The sequence below is a fragment of the Schistocerca cancellata genome, chromosome 9, assembly GCF_023864275.1.
Source record: "Schistocerca cancellata isolate TAMUIC-IGC-003103 chromosome 9, iqSchCanc2.1, whole genome shotgun sequence".
NCBI classification, from domain to species: domain Eukaryota; kingdom Metazoa; phylum Arthropoda; class Insecta; order Orthoptera; family Acrididae; genus Schistocerca; species Schistocerca cancellata.
The window spans coordinates 312158497-312175522 of NC_064634.1; the positions used below are offsets into that span (position 1 = coordinate 312158497).

At 40.4% G+C, this 17026-nt stretch overlaps 1 protein-coding gene across 2 annotated transcripts in view; it reads left to right on the plus strand.

Annotated features, from left to right (window-relative positions):
• LOC126100161 (cholesterol transporter ABCA5-like) overlaps nucleotides 1-17026 on the plus strand; it is a 337905-nt gene that overhangs the window by 112407 nt on the left and 208472 nt on the right. The window lies entirely within an intron of this gene.

Consider the following 17026-nt stretch of genomic DNA (forward strand, 5'->3'; position numbering starts at 1 on the left):
GAATTTTCAGTAGTGATAATATTAAGCCTAAATAAATATAAATGTTCTTGTATGAGTTAAATGTGTATTGTAAATCACAATGACTTATCCAAATCGTATTGTGTACCTGGTGCAACAAATGATTAAGAAAACAAAAGAAAAAAAACAGGAAATGAAATGAAACCTTAGCAATCAACTGAATAATTGTAAATGTTAGAACAGGATTAATTTAATTTCATCCTCATTATTACAAATAAGCAACACATGTGAATGTGAATGTATGAAACATTGTCACATCCATGCCTTCCACGGTTAATCAGAAAACACTGGTTCTTCACCTTTCGACAAATACCTGTTTTGTTGCCATAAAACATACAATACCTGAGAATTTCCCAATTTGATGAAAAAACGTCTAGGAGAAAAGTTGTAGATCATTAAAAGGTGTTTTCCAAAAGCAAAAAAGTATCAAAAATGTATTTGGTTATTAAATATCACCATTTATCAGTTTTATGAAAATCACATGGTTAATGACCTCCAATTTTTTTCTGTCCAGTCAATGGTTTTTGCAGTATTCACTTGTTTTTCATTTAATTATTATTACAATCATTCAATGGATTTTGTTGCTCCTCTGTTGGAAACATGTACTTTCTGCTGAGTCTTTTTTTGACCACTGCTAAATCTGACAGTGGAGGAGTCATCAGCCACCAGCTGTCCGTTGTATAGTTATGTTCATCAGTGGAAGCCAGCACAACATCTAAATGTTTTTTGTGATGAAAGTGATGGGGATGGGGTGCACCTTACACAGTAACGGAAATGTGCAATGGGATGAACACACGACCCTTTTATTCAAAGACAATAATTATCCTGAAGTCACTGTGATTCATGATGATCCCATGGACATTGCAGAAGGCTGCACATAGTTCTTAATAGAGTGGTTGATTACCACAGACAGCAATGCATGCTCTGCAAGTGCTCAACTGCTGGCTACAGGGTTGGGATGGAGTTCTTGTGGTGTGGAATTCCATTCCTTCACATTACTTAAAATAAACATTTAAAAAAAGATAATCACAATAAGAATATCAACAATTTCCAGGGAATGTGAGGACAACAGTAGTTCTAAGATGCTGCCATGTGAACAAATGTCCTCTCATGGTACCCATGCTCAGAAGCTGTAACAAATATTAGGGTAGCTCTCATGAAGGGACAGAGCTATGTGGACTTTCCAGGACTCGAGACAAACCGTATTCCTTTGAGGCTAGTCCACACATTTGTGCCAATATTGTTGCCAACGTTGGCTCACCACTGCCATATTCCCCTCACGCAGTATGCCTTGTTGGCAATAGTCATGGTTTGGGGTAAATTGCCTGCACTTGTGCCATAAAGCTCTTTTCTTTCCATTTTGATGCAGTACTCTTCATTAATTAATCAGTTTGCCCATCTAATCTTCAGCATCCTTCTTGCTTGTACTGTTTATTGTCCATATTTTTCTTCCATATAGGGTTACGCTCAACACACATACTTTCAGAAGAGCTCTTATCATTTAACTTTATATTAAGTGTTAACACATTTCTCTTTGTCAGAAATTATTTTCTGGCTATTGTCAGTGTCCATTTTATATCTTTGCTTCTCTGGCCATTGTCAGTTATTTTGATGTGCAAATAAATGAATTCACCTATTGTTTGTGCCTCTTTTCTAATGTGGTTTCTCAGCATCACCTAATGTAATTCAAGTGCATTCCATTACCCGTCTTTTACTCCTGTTAATGTTCATTTATGAACTCTTTTTTAAGACCTCATTTAGCCCTGTCAAATGATCTTCCAAATCCTTTGCCATCTCTAACATAATTACAAAGTCCTTCACAATCCGTATATCTCACACCCATAGCTGAATAGTCAGCGCATCTCATGTGGTGGACCTGGGTTCAATTCCTTGTACTACCAGGGATTTTTCCTTTGTGAGAGGACTGGAATGTCATCCACTCAGGTTTCTGAAGCCAACTGAGGAGCTACTCAAATGAGACAAACTGGCTGGAAGAAATATGTGGCCAGAAAGCTGATGGTGGCCAGGAGAGCAGTGTGATGACTCCAGGCCCCCCATACCGCACCCAAATGAGACCATACAGCGAGGATGACTCAGCAGCTGGTTGGCACTGTGCAGTTCTCTGGACTTGGTCATAAAGTTTAGTTATTAATTTGTTTTGGCAAACCTTATAGTTGTTATTTCTTTCCAAATTCCTCATTGGTTTCCTTTACTGCTTGCTCAGTGTGCATATAAGTGAATGATAGACTATAACTGCGTTTCACTTCCTTCTCATCTACTATTTCCCCTTCAACTCTTACACAACAGTATTACAGGTTTCTGTAAAATTTGTTAAAATCCTGTCAGAAGTAAAACATGTACAAATTTAAAAACATACCGTGTTAGGGATTACTCATATCTATAATCAAGAATTGGAACACTTGCATTCCTATAAGATACATGGCAAGTAACAATGTTCATTGTAAATTCCTTTGAGGGTATTCACTTGAGAAAACTGTAAAACCACAGAGACAGTATGGCTGGACAATATTTACCATCATGGTGTGAAATTCCATTGGTGCCTATAGACCTATTATAAAACTATTAAAAGTATAAAAGTAGAAATAACTATTCCCAGCTTCTGACCTGTTACTTCCTTCAGAGAGGGAGGGAGGGAGAGAGAGAGAGAGAGAGAGAGAGAGAGAGAGAGAGAGAGAGTGGGATGTGAGGAGTTGTGTGAGAAGAAGGGGGGAGGGGGTGGGCTGTGAGAGGGTTTGTTTCTGTTAATGTAGAACTTTACTTACTCCACATTTGTGGATGTTGTCTTCCATGATTGATGTTGTCTTCCATGATTGAGTTTCTGGAACATGGATTAAATTCATTTTTGAAATTGCTTATTAAATATTGTTGGAATTTTTAGTGCATATAATGCAACCAGGACCACATCACATTAGTAGTACATCTTATGGTCACAACAAAATTATATTAATCAAGCCAGAAAGAAATAATGACATTAGCTGCCAGTGGGCATTGATTAAAATCAATGGGGAAGATCAAAAATTCGTGCTGGACAGGGTCTCCTGCTTACTTGGCAGATGTGCTGACCAGACCATTATACCATCCAGACACAGTGGTCATCACAGCTACATTTAGCCAAGTCCCATAATAGTTGAAGCTTGCTGTGCATCTACACTGAACTAAAAACCAGTAGACAGGCCAGATGAACAAGTAAGGGATGACAGACTCTACGACCGATTAGGACACAACACGGGGCAAGCAAGCAAGAACTGCGGTGGTAAACACACAGAGACAACAACAAAGCAGGAACACTCCAAATGATGACAGTACGTATCTCATCACATGGAACTGGGATGCAGTATGGCAGAGACGCACAAGCAAACTAAGATGAGTACCAGACTGCTGGGGTAGCGCCAAGTGGCCGCCTAAATACATGACCATGGGAAACATGATTGGCCACGGACTTCACATGATATAGAGAGTGGCGCATTCGCACAGCGAGGCTCACAGTGCAGGTGCGTGCTGGAGCACAGACCCCGTAGTGGGTATCCTGGTCCGTATCCCGTGTGGTGTCTATTCAACTTGCATGCCTTCTGACACCAGGTACCTCCCCCCCTGGAAACCTGTGCGTAGGGGCGGAAACACCCTGGATGGTGCCGTGGTGGGCAGGAGGAGGGAATGGAGGGAGACCCTATGTCATAGACCACCAGTGGTGGGTTGGGAGGGCAGTCTGTGGAATCCATCAAAATGTCACCGGAGGGCAGGGCATAGCACGGCGCCTCCAATCCTTGTGGATGCAGAAAGGAGTGCCAACGTGCTTGCGGGGAGCTGGCGGCTGTTAGCAATGGGACCGACTCGAGGGCCTTGTGCACACCAGGAGGAGGCAGGAGGTTGGAGAATGAGGTGAGGTGCCACAAAGGAGTACAAGGCTGAAGTTGGTTATGGTGGTGGCGTTCGAGCCCCTTCTGTGCCTGTACTGATGTATGTCACACGCTACCCATGGGTCGCGACTACTGTGGTAGGAGTCCAAGCAGACTTGACCCCATATGAGCAGGTTCACATGGCCATGCATAGGGTGTAGTGCTGAGAGGGCTGGAAGCAGGGCTCAGAAGGCAGTGGCATCAGCAGATGGAGCTGGGTCCATTGTTGCTGCCCACAGAGGAGAATGAGGTGAGGGCCAACGTGGTGGCCAAGAATTCGACTGATTTTGTCAGTGTTGTTTAAATGTTCTGACCAGTCGTTCTGCTGTGCCGTTGGAGTATAAATGGAATGGAGTGATGTGGATGTGTTTGATACCGTTGGCCTCACAGAATGCATGGAAGGAGGCTGCTGTGTATTAGGGGCCATTATTGGAGGCCAAGATATGAGGCAGGCCTTGAGTGACAAGGCTGTGAATGTGGCATCAGTCATAGTGGATTCCATGTGCACCACATACGTGTACCTGGAGTATGCATCCACAATGAGTAACCACATTGATCCCAAGAACGGACCTGCAAAATCGGGATGGATGTAGCCCCAGGGTGCAAATGATTGTGAAGGGCTGGCCTAGTAATGCACACAGATCGTGCACCCATGGACCAAGCATTCAATGTAGCCATCAATGCCGGGCCAGTATACATGCCAGGGAGCCAACCCCTTCATACGGAACATCGCCCAGTGCCTGCAGTGTAGCAAGCATCGGACACCTTGGCGCCAATCGGGTGGGTTGATCATACGATGGGCATCAGCCTCCGGGGCCACCAGGAGGACACCCACCACAACCGGGAACCTATGTGAGAGGTGCCGCCAAGGGCTGAATTTAGTTTTAAACTGGCAAGTCAGATAGGTGGACCAACCATGGTTCAAATAGCGCAGAACCTGCTGCAGAATGGGGTCCTGGCGTGTCGCAGAGATGACCTGTACAGCCATGGTAGGAAATCCATCCAGTGTATCTTGGCAGGTCGTATCAATGTAAAAGCAGAGGACTTTCTGCTGGTCAGACTTGGAATCAGGGCCCGAGGGGAGATGTGAGAAGGCATCTGCATTGGAGTGTTAAGAGGTTGGCTGATATCGGATAACGTAAGTATAATTGGGTAAGAACGGCACCCAGCGCCGGAGACGTTGAGCTGTTCACTCTGGGAGGTGTGCGTGTGTGCCGAATAAGGTAACCAAAGGCTTGTGATCAGTGAGGAGAGTGAACATGTGAAACATTTAAACGGCCAACACAATGGTCAGAGCCTCTTTCTCAATCCGAGAATAGTTCCTCTGAGCTGGGGATAGTGTCTTGGACGCATACACAGTGGGCTGTTCTGAACCATCCTCATTCCTGTGAGCCAGGACTGCCCCAATAATAAAGGCCAAAGCATCAGTCACTACAAGCAAGGAGCAATCTGGAGAGGAGGGAGGCAGTCAAGGGGTGGACTTGAGCATAGTTTTCAAGTGGAGAAAAGCTTGATCACAGGCAGGAGTCCAGTTGAAAGGCACCCCTTTGTGATGCAAGCAATTCAAGGGCTGTGCAACATCAGCAGCCTGGGGTAAAAACTTTAAGTAGTAATTGACGTTGCTCAAAAAAAAACCTGGAGGTCAGATAAATCCTTGTGATCAGATGGACGAATGCCATCTTTATTGCCCAGGTATTCGACTTCTGGTTGAAAGAAACTAAACTTTTCCAGCCAACAGCATAACCTGTGGCCTGCAAGGCGTAAAATAAGGTACTGAGGTTTTGTAAATGCTCACAGCGTGTACAGCCAGTGACCAAGATGACATCAAGATAATTGACACAAACTGGTTTGGGCTGTGTGAGCTGCTTCAGGTACCTCTGGAAAATCTATCCCAGGCATGTTCGATAGGGTTCATGTCTAGAGAACATGCTGGCCACTCTAGTTGAGCAATGTTGTTATCCTGAAGGAAGTCATTCACAAGATCTTCACAATGGGGGCGCGAATTGTCCTCCATGAACATGAACGCCTCACCAATATGCTGCCAAAATGGTAGCATAATCAGTCGAAGGATGGCATTCACGTATCATACAGCCATTACAGTGCCTTCCATGACCACCAGCAGCGTATGTCAGCCCCGCATAACGCCACCTCAAAACAGCAAGGAACCTCCACCTTGCTGCACTCGCTGGACAGTGTGTCTAAGGTCTTCAGCCTGACCAGGTTGCCTCCAAACGTGTCTTCGACAACTATCTGATTGAAGGCATATGCGACACTCATCAGTGAAGAGAATGTGATGCCAATCCTGAGTGGTCCATTCAGCATGTTGTTGGGCCCATCTGTACCATGCTTCATGGTGTTGTGGTTGCAAAGATGGACCTCACCGTGAATGTCAGGAGTGAAGTTGTGCATCATGTAACCTATTGTGCACAGTTTGAGTCGTAACACAATGTGCTACGGCTGCATGAAAAGCTTTATTCAACATGGTGGCGCTGCTATCAAGGTTCCTGCGAGCCATAATCTGTAGGTAGCGATAATCAACTGCAGTAATAGCCCTTGGGTGGCCTGAGCAAGGCATGTCACTGACAGTTCCTGTCTCTCTGCATCTCCATCTCCTCCATTTCCAAACAACATTGCTTTGATTCACTCCAAGAGGCCTGGACACTTCACTTGTTGAGAGCCCTTCCTGGCACAAAGTAACAATGCAGACTTGACGAAACTGCGCTGTTGGTCATCTAGGCATGGCTGAACTACAGACAACACAAGCTGTGTACCTCCTTACTGGTGGAATGGCAGGAACTGATAGGCTATCAGACCCCCTCCGTCTAATAGGCAATGCTCATGCATGGTTGTTTACATGTTAGGGCAGGTTTCATGACATCTCTGAACAGTCAAAGGGACAGTGTCTGTGATACAATATCCACAGTCAACGTGTATCTTTAGGAGTTCTGGGAACTGGGGTGATGCAAATTTTTTTTTTATGTATGTACTACAAGACATGTCCAAAAGATAAAATGTTCATTATCACCTATTTCCTAAGGAGCAATTGATTACAGACAACAATAACAAAAATTTAATATATACTCTTTAACACTATAAAACTTCTTTTCCACCAGACATCAGCTTCTTTCGAAAGCTGGTGTCATGAGTCCTATTGTCCATATTTTTAGGCAGGCTCCTTAGTAGCTTGACACCTGAGTACTGAGGTCCTTTTTTAAACATTGTTGGTCAGTGGGATATGTTCTGTATGTCTTCCTTCTCCTGTGTGCCGTAGATGTGTATACCAGTGTTTGTAATCCATTCTGAACCATTTATCAAGTACAGACTTGTTTTGTATATGTACAAAGAAGTAAAAGATAAAATTTTTGAACAGTGTCTGAATGTTTCAGAAGTTTTTTGTGATGTGAACACTTTCTATTTTTTTGTATGTTTTAGTTTCCCCACACTGTCACTCCACACTGCAGGCATGGTTCAAAGAGTCCATGGAATACTGTGCATAGAAGCTGTTTGCCTGCATGTTGTGATAGCTGCTTCACCATGAATATGGCAGAGCTGAGTTTCTTAAAGATGGAATTTATATACTGTTTCCATTTCTGCTCTTTAACCCCCGAGGGGCCCTCAGTGTCCTTTGTTAGGTGGCCCAGCCTGGCCTCTACCCTTTCCACCCTTTTGTTCTCTTTATTCTTGGTTTTAATGCCTTGTCTTGATTGATCTTTTAATGATTTGTCTGTGCTGTCTTTTTTCTAGGCTTCTGTCTGTTTTTTATTATGTTTGTTACACGTAGGCTTTCCAAGATTTGCCTTTTGCCTCTTTCCTTTGACAACTACTCCTGGTTTTCCACTTAACAGATGAAGGAACTGATGACCATACAGTTTAGTCCCTTTCACTTCAAACCAACCAACATTATCTACAGTAATACCTAAGTGATTTTACTTCCAGTTTTATGTTATCCACCTCTAAATCCATATACTCATACTTCTCATTGTTTCTGAACACTGCATACATAGTCTTTTTCAGGTTTACAGGCATTTCATTTTCCGTGAACCATTGAGCTGTGACATTTGCAGAAATATATACTCTCCTCTCAAGCAGTTTCACATTATGCTCACTGTTCAGTATTATGTCCTATGCATACGCCATTTTCTTCCCTTTCTTTGAAACCTCTATATCATTTACAAACAGCTTAAACAGCAATGGCCCTATTTCTGGTCCCTGCACCACTCCATATTTGATGACTTTGGTTTCTGATTGGAGTTTCGTATTGATACGTGCCGTTTCCTATTGCATATGTATGATTGTGTCCACTCTCCTGCTTGCCCCCTAATTTTATAGTTTGGCAACTTTTGTATCGGTATTTCTTGGGAAATGGTGTTGAATGCTTTGGGTATATCCAGAAACATTGCAGCCATAACTTTTTTTAATCGGAGGGCTGGCAATTGCCAATTCTGCAGATTTACCTATTCTGAAACTGTTAGGCAATGGTAAAAGAATGTTATGTTTGTCCAGATAATCAACTAGACTATCATACATAAGCATTTCCAGGATTTTTGGGAAGCCTGATAACAGGGAAACTGGTTGGTAGTTATCGGAGTCACCCGTATCCTCTTTCTTGTACACTAACACAACCCTGCTTATCTTCAGTTTCCCAGGCAAAATTCCATCTCTATAAGAGCTGTTTGCAATGTCCAGAAATGATGTGCTTATTTTTTTCACTTACTTGCTTTATTATGTGATTTGATATTTTGTCACCACCAGCTGATTCCTTCACTTAATTTTTATACAGTTTTTCTCAGCTCCTCTTCTGTAACTAGGTTCAAGGACATGCTTCTGTAAGGTGTTTTGATGTTAATGTAACATTTTTTGGAATGTTTCTTTTGAGTTTTATGTAAAATAAGGGAAACCCAGCCACTCGTCTGTAACAGATTGATGCATGGTGCACAGAAATAAGCAACAGAAAGCAGCTTTAGAGCACTAGCTGTTTTTCTGTCAATAACACATACCCACACAGATTCCGAGAGCCACACTCCCGTAGCCACAGCAACAAAATTTTCCAATTTTGAGTTCTCTACCACATTTAAATAACTGTCATTGAATCTGTTGGGTATTTCTCTACCATCTATAGCTAGCGTGTTGTCATTTTTCATTGACCTGATCACTCTTCTTATTTGATCCAACTTTTTTTTAGTGGTTAACACACTGGACTAGCATTCAAGACGACAGTGGTTCACACCTGCATCTGGCCATCCTGCTTTAGGTTTCCTGCGATTTCACTGCATAATGTTAGGCAAGTGCTGGGACGGTTCCTTCGAAAGGTCATGGCTGGTTTTCTCCTTCATCCTTCCCTAATCCAAGCTTGTGCTCCATCTCTAAGAATGACATTAAACAGTACTCTCCTCCTACTCCTCCTACTCCTCCTCCTACTCCTACGCCTACAATTTTTTTCTTGCTTTCAGTATTAATTACATTCTAAGCTTCCTTTATCTTTCTTTTTGAGTTTATTAGTTTGTTGTTAATTGCTTCTGCTTTTTTCTCTCTTGTTACTTTCCTGTACACCTTTTGCAATATTTTATAGTTTTCAGCTTCACCTAGTCATTTCAGTTCTAAAAATTTCATTGGTAATTCAGTACCTTTGACACTGCAGCTTCTCTTGTCCTTTTACTTTGACAGATGATATGTTAAAATGATATTAAGTTGTTTTAATAAATGCATCATACTTTTTGTTTACATTTTGTATCTGTAGGATTTCATTCCATTCTTCCCTACTTGACATTGTTTTAAAAATGGTCACTGATGATCTTGATTTATTTTTTTGTTTGCTTTGATTCTGATACTATGTCATCACTTCTGCAAAAGGACCTCAGCTGACAGATAAGACATTTCTATTTGAACTAATGAGACCCCTAGCCATACACTAATATTAGTAATGATGTTGTCAATAATTGCCTGATTTTGAGTAGTCACTCTTGTTGGGGCAAATATTGTTGCCATCATATTATACTGTATTAACAATTCTCCAAAATCTTGCATTGGTTTTTTTTATCCTTTTCCTATGCCAATACAGAAATAGTTTCACTTCATATTCACATGCACCCACCCACCCGCCCACACCATCACTTACACCAGTAACTTGAAAGTCTTTTTTTAGCTATGTGTAACCTCTTACCTTTAGTGTTTACACTTTTAGGGAGTTTTTCTGTTTCAGTGTATGTGGAAACTCCAGAACCTGTATGTTTAGATCTACAGAAGCAACTAAATAACATATTGTCACTTATTGTCGGGTTACCTGTCTGATTTTGCTAGCCCATATTTACTGATGCATAATGTGTTTGGTTGTATTTCACTTATGAGTACTTCTGCTTCTAGCTTCCTGTTACCAGTATATTCAATATTTTAATGTTAGACCTTAATGTAATTTTCCTAATGGCGACTTACATATTCTGAGAACTTGTTCTGCATTGCTTCCTTTCTTGGATGGTGCTTGTATTTGGATTTTTTGACAAGAACATGTGATTTTTCACCCTCATGAGGCCATATTAGTTTCCCATGTTTCTAATGATTTTGCCGACACCTGTAATCATTCTGTTGAGTGTCGTAGACACCAATCTGTTCGAATGCTTACCATTGTTTCCTAGGCAGTTTTCAATTTGTTTGGGTCTGTGAAAACTATCCCAAGACGATCAATGTTCTTTGATAGCACAGTTTATCTTACAAATGTATTTGTCACTCACTGGCACCTTTTTTATGATTCCCCTAACTGTGAACCTAGACACCAATAGGTGCCTGTTGCCAAATGAATCGGGTTTCCTCTCTCATAGAAATTTATCCTTTCTTGTCTCATCAATAATTTCTCCTTGACTGCTGCTTCTTGATGAATTTGTTCAAGTGTGCACAAAGACACCCCTGTAATTACGTTTGGTTCAGAATCCAGTTATGCAGTCACTTGTTTTACATTTACCAGATTTTTAAAATGGTTACTGAGATGTTGGCTTGTAGTTCAAGGTCTCACTTTGATTTGGAAGTTGGGTGCAATGACATTTTTCAACAGCGAATCTCCAGTTATTAGAAAGTAATTTTTGTTTCTTTGTGGAGTTGTGGTTTTGTCTTTTCCTGTACTGTATATCACCAACTTTCATTTATATTTACCTATAGATTTTTTGCTTGTTGGGCTTATTGTGATGTTATTTGAAACACTGGATAGTTTATTATTTTTTTAAAGTTTGTAAGTGGACATGTATATTTACAGCCTGGGACTATTTTTCTCATATTAATCTATCATTTTCTCTTTTTATAGTCAATAATTCAATTCTTAATCCCTTAATGTCATTTTGTAGTAGTAACTTCATAATTTTGTGTTTGATTCCACAACACTTACAAGATTGATCTTTTTGCCACATAAACAGATGTGGCACGCCAACAAGTGTAAAAGTAGTAAGATTGGTTTAGGACTTTGAATGTCAAGTTAGTGCTGTCAGCCATGGAGCTGAAATTTTAGTATTTCTGAGCAATGAATTTTTACAAGTTTAATTACCATGAAAGAGAATACTGTTGTGCACAACTTCATATACAATGGTAAGGAGAAGTGGGCTGCAGAGTGGTGTGGCAACTGTCATCTTAGGAAAGCTGGACAGGAGCAGAAATGATTAGTGAGCAAGTTAATACAGTAAACAGAAGATGTACTTAACTCGTATTTCTCCAAATATATGAAGACTTATTAAAAATAATGCAGCAAGAAACAGTGTCCAGCTTCACATTGTCGACAGGCATGTGATGTGTTGCTAAGTGGCTCTGAGGGAAGTGGGATGACATGCTGTCAGATCCACTGGAAACAAGGCTGAGTGCGTGTGTTCCATTGAGTCTGCTAGATCCAACATGAGTGCTATTGACGTCTAATGGAAACAATTTATTCTGTTACAGTGATACACCGTTAGGGTAGTATCAATATGTGATACCACAAATGTATATATGGAAGAATGTAGGAGGCACTGAAAGATATATATTGAACTGCATCAGTGCAAGCTAAGATCTTAGATTCAGATTTTGGACTGGAAGCTTACAGAAATGCAGGAGTAAATAGGAAATATTGAAGCTACTGATACCACCCCTCTGCTATGATCCATAACATCATGAAAATAACTAAAATAAGGCACTCACCTAAATTTAATATGCATAAAATTTGTGGCACAACAAGACTTAAAATGAAATGACTTTGTCAGCTTCTAACCAAATTTGACGTAGGTCTATGGTTTCTCAGCTTATCAGTCTGTTACCGCAACATACCGGATGATCAAAAAGTCCGTCTAAATTTGAAAACTGAATTAATCACAGAATAATGTAGATAGAGAGTTACAAATTGACACACATGCTTGGAATGACATGGGGTTTTATTAGAACCAAAAAATACAAAAGTTCAAAAAATGTCCAGCAGGTGGCACTTCATCTGATCAGAATAGCAATAATTAGCATAACAAAGTAAGACAAAGCAAAGATGATGTTCTTTACAGGAAATGCTCAATATGTCCACCATCATTCCTCAACAATAGCTATAGTCAAGGAATAATGTTGTGAACAGTTCTCTAAAGCATGTCCGGAGCTATGGTGAGGCATTGGCTTCGGATGTTGTCTTTCAGCATACTTAGAGATGTCGGTTGATCATGATACACTTGCAACTTCAGGTAACCCCAAAGCCATTAATCGCACGGACTGAGGTCTGGGGACCTGGGAGGCCAAGTACAACAAAATTGGTGGCTGAGCACACGATCAACACCAAATGGCATGCACAAGAGATCTTTCATGCGTGTAGCAATGTGGAATGGAGCGCCATCCTGGATAAACATCGTATGTTCCAGCAGGTGTTTATCAGCCAGGCTGGGGATGATGCGATTCTGTAACATATCGGCTTACCTCTCACCCGTCACAGTAGCAGTTACAAAACCGGAATCACGCATTTCCTTGAAGAAAAAAGGCCCAATAACGGTTGTGCAATGGAGTTTCCACGTTAGTTCTAGGATTTTCGGTAGCCCAAATTCTGCAGTTGTGGGAGTTGACAGACCCTCGAAGCGTGAAATGAGCTTCGTCGGTCCACAACACGTTACTGAACCAATCGTCACCTTCCGCCATCTTTTGAAATGCCCACACCGCAAATGCCCTCCGCTTCACTAAATTGCCAGCTAACAGTTCATGATGCCGATGGATTTTGTATGGATAGCATCGGAGGGTACGCCTCAGTGCCAACCATACGGTAGTGTATGGAATGCCGGTGCGACGTGTGATTGCACGAGTGCTGACTTCCCCGTGCATAGACGAACCCACTACAGTCTCCATTTCTTCCTGAACTGTCTCAGCAGCATTACGCCTTGTGCACGATCGGCCACTATGGGGTCTATTGACTAAGCAACCCATGGTTTCGAACTTCGAAATCATTCTCGCCACAGCTGCATTTGTCAACAGACCTTTACCCGTTCGAATCCCCTTTCGTATGGCGATAGGATCGTAACGCTGAACTAGCACATTCCCCATTCTGATGATACAGCTTCACTAAAAGTGCATTTTCAGGTAATGCTGACGCATCTGATTCTCTCTCTCATTACAGCTCCTTTTATACTTTTTTTTTTCCTAATAAAACCCCATGTCATTCCAAGCATGTGTGTCAATTATTCTGTAGTTTATTAAGTTTTCAAATTTATACTGACTTTTTGATCACCCGGTACATTCCACATATAAAAGCAAAATAAATATTGTCATTACTTTGTTATATCTCTGCTTGCTTACATGTGGCATTGCATGGTGCAGTATCAATACATTGCAAGTCAAAGCCAATGCCCAGTGTTCGCATGTTCAACTGATCCAGTAAAAGTGTACAACCACTTAATGTTTAGAAGGTTTGTTATCAACTGTTCAGTATATTTTGATATAACCAGCATTGTCAACATATAAAATTGTACTGTCAACTGTATTAACTATACTTCATGAGTAATTAAAAGTATATATAAGTAGAGTACAATTCAGATCATGGTAGAAAGTGAGCAGAACAGAAAGAGATTCCTAAGCACTGAGAAATTTTGTCATGAATGTGTAACTGTCAGAGATTGTGGTAGGGGGGGGGGGGGGAACAGGAGGAGGAAGGATATTTCAGTAGAAATGGAGAGAACATGATAAAGCAGGAAATAGTAAAGGATAGTGAAAAAATGTAAAGTTAAGAAAATGTAGAAATAGGAAGGCACTTGAAAAATAGAGAAAACTCCACATTACTGATGTAAGTCAGTTAGAAATATTATTATTAGAAATATTATTATCTAGGCATGCAAACGTCAGACATTGTAATGTAACAAAAATTATATTTAAAAAAAAGGTGTTACATACTACAGTAGTTGGATCTTACATCTGTTTTATACATATATTACTTTATAGCTGATGAACTAGTGGTTCATACCCCAAGTAATGTCTGAAGAGTTCATTGAATGAATATAAACATTTCTCTATTGGAAAAGATTTTAATTTATTGTTAAAATCAATCCCTTTATATGTTCTTAACTAGGCTGATAGTTCGTTAAACCAAATCAAACCATTATAACAAGAAAAATAATCAGTTTTGGCAATATAGTGTAATTGGAGAGGTAAGAAATCTGTTCGCCAAGCAGTGGCAAGAGAACTCGCATATGTTATGTGTGCTAGCTTTCAGAGCCACTGGCTCTGTATTCTGGCAAAAGGGTTGAAGTGTAAGAAGGAGGTGTGGAGCAAAAGGACTAGAGAGGTTTAGGTAAAGGGGTAGAATTCAGAAACGTCTCCCAGAATCCTGGGTCAGGGGAGACTTACCAGATGGGATGAGAAGGAAAGACTGATGATTTATGGGCTCCTATCTGTCATTTTTAATTTTGTTCTTTTCTGAAAGCAGTTACATTTTGCCCCGGATTGTGCTCATGTACATCATTGTAATTGAAAACTACTGTTGGTTGTCTCATAAAAAATGTAAGTAATTTAAATATGTATAAAGAATTGGTTGTTTATTATTTGTGTTGCACAAATACTTCACTGTGTGATTCTCTGTGACATATCCCACATAGAAATCTTATTGCTTATTTCTGTAACAGTAATATTCTTTATAAGTGGACATCAGCTGCACAGACCCATTATTCAATCCTATAGTTAAGAAAGTAGTAAACTATTTTTAATGTTTGATTAAGCACTATCTAAGTGAGCTGGAAATGGAGATATAAACCACTACTGACATTTCGACATACAAAATTAATGTGATTTGTCCACTGCAAATTTTCATCAACATAAATTCCCAGAAATTTATTCTGCCCATTTCTGTTGCCAAGATGCTACATACATTATTTACATTGGTGTGATGAGAACTGCATATTTTAAACACCAGTAACTGAGATTTGGTGAGATTTACCTTGAGGCCCTGCCATAGAATAAAACTGAAGTACCATTTATGTAGGTTATAATATGATAGTTCATACATTGTGCAATGTTGTTACACTTCAATAAGATCTAAGCAAAATTTAGCTTTTGTAGTGTAGTGCAGTACAGTGTGATGCCAATTGAAACATGGCAATATACACAGTTCACCATTAAATTCACTGGACTCTTATGCTCACATTTTTTTCCTGATGTACCTGAAGGGTACACAACAAAACATTTTGTGAAAATATGATAAACTTGTGCAAAAACTCATCTTTATCAAAACATAGAATAACTATAATTTTCAGATGACTTGTAATTGGAATCATTATCAAATACTTCATTTTTATCATGTGTAGACTCGTCAGGGGCTTTGTAAATCATTTTCTCCAAACATTTCTCCTCTGTACTGAACATTTTTAACAGAAAATCAACATAACAGCACATAAAATGCACAAAACGGGGAGAACTTGAATGTCACCTACTGCCTGTACAACAAGAGAAAATAACAAGGGTTTCAAAAATGATGAATTCTTCAATTGCCTACAGAACTCATAGATGGTACCAGGAGCTGTGAAAATACATTCAAAACCACAGTAAATCATCATAACTGGTGTGATGTAATATTACACCCTCTACACATTCTCATTTCCCCACAAGTGCCATAGTATGATGTCAGCCACATGCTAAGTGTTAACATATGTGAGAACCAAGGATGAAGCCCTGAGGTACACCTTGCATTACCGTTTCACTGGTGGACTGAAAATTTACAAATTTTTCATCTAGTTTGTACATCAGTTTAGTGCATTGCTAAAGATTCAGCAGGTACCTTGCTAATAAGATGCATAGATGGATTCCCTAGATGATTTGACTTCTGATTTTTTAGAACAACTACAGTAAAAAATATCACTGATGAGAGGGCAGTGTATTCCAGTAAAAACAAAAGGTACCAAGATTGCTGTGTTGATCTCCACTGTAGCCTCCCCCATTCCTACACAATCGGGTTTCCACAACCCTTCTTCATCCTCTTCTGCTCTGCCCCTCCTCATCCTCTCAATTTCATCAGATCACCTTATCTTTTACTCAACATCCTTTCCTCTCTTTGGTTTTTATCCATTTGTTCTCTTCTGCTCCCTCCCCAATTACTTATTTCTTGAAGTCAGGACTGAGCGAGGTGGTGCAGTGGCTAGCTCACTGGACTCTCATTCGGGAGGACGACGATTCAATCCCGCGTCCGGCCATCTGTGATTTCCCTAAATCGCTTCAGACAAATGCCGGGATGGTTCCTTTGAAAGGGCATGGCAGACTTCCTTCCCCGTGCGTCCCTAAGCTGATGAGACCGATGACCTCGCTGTCTGGTTTCCTCCCCCAAACAACCCAACCCAATCTTGAAGTCAGTTTCATGCCTGCTTATAATTTCCCAGCATATGATTTTTCATGTGTGAATTCAGTGTAGAGATTTAGATGGCTTAAAATTTCGGTATCAATAATAGAGCAATTAAAAACAATGACTTACTGTCTACAGCAAGATTCAAATAGTGGCTAGGCAAATAAACAAGCTTTCAAACTGCAATTCTTCTTCAGGTCTCCCCACAGAGTGAGAGGTTGTATTTACTGTCAGTTATTTGTATTTGGTTGAAGGTTTTCCAGTAATGTGTTAAAATTTCAGTGCATTTTTATTGGAGCAT